The sequence below is a fragment of the Penaeus monodon genome, chromosome 43 (assembly GCF_015228065.2).
Source record: "Penaeus monodon isolate SGIC_2016 chromosome 43, NSTDA_Pmon_1, whole genome shotgun sequence".
In the NCBI taxonomy this organism is placed as follows: Eukaryota; Metazoa; Arthropoda; class Malacostraca; order Decapoda; family Penaeidae; genus Penaeus; species Penaeus monodon.
In genome coordinates, this window is record NC_051428.1 from 21,453,340 (window position 1) to 21,454,283 (window position 944).

Below are 944 nucleotides of genomic sequence, written 5' to 3' on the forward strand. Positions count from 1 at the left end.
AAAAAACAATGATAAGAGAGAAAGAAAAAACGAATAAAAGAGGAAAAAGGGGGGGGGGGGGGGGAAAGCTATAATATCAGGCCGTAATTTTTTCTTGAAAGTGGCAAAAAACAACTTAAACGAGGGAGAGGGAGAGGGAGAGAGGAAGGATGGGGGGGACGAGGGAGAGGGAGGGGAGAGGGAGTGGGAGAGGGAAGGAGGGAGGTGGGAGAGGGAGAGGGAGAGGGAGAGAGGAAGGGGGAGGGGGGGGGGGGAGGTGGGAGAGGGGAGAGGGGGGGAAGGGGAAGGAGGGGGTGGGAGAGGGAAGGGGGGGAGAGAGGAAGGAGGGAGGAAGAGGGAGGTGGGAGAGGGAGAGGGAGTGGGAGGAGGAAGGAGGGAGGGGGGAGAGGGAGGGAGAGGGAGTGGGAGAGAGGGAGGAGAGACGAAGAGGGAGGTGGGAGAGGGAGAGGGAGTGGGAGAGAGACAGGAGGGAGGTGGGAGGGAGGTAGGAGAGGGAGAGGGAGTGTGAGAGAGGCAGGAGGGAAGTGGGAGAGGGAGAGGGTGAAGGAGTGGGAGAGAGGAAGGAGAGAGGCAAGAGGGAGGTAGGAGAGGGAGAGGGAGTGCGAGAGAGGAAGGAGGAAGGAGAGAGGGAGAGAGGGAGAGGGAGAGAGGGAGAAGGAAGGGGAGGAAGAAAGATTGTGGTAGAGGGAAAGGGAGAGGGAGAGGGAAAGGGAGGAGGAGAGAGATGGGGGAGAGGGAGAGGGAGTAAGAGAGAGGAGAGAGGGGGGAGAAGAGAGGGAGAGGAAGAGATGAGAGAGGGGGTTAGAGCGAAAGGGAGAGGGAGAGGGAAACAGAGTGGAGGAAGGCAGACAGACAGGTAGACTGATAGATAGATAGAGGTACTGATGGATGATAATGAAAACGAAGGGGGGGGGGTGGGGTGGATAGGAAAGTTTTGAGAAAAA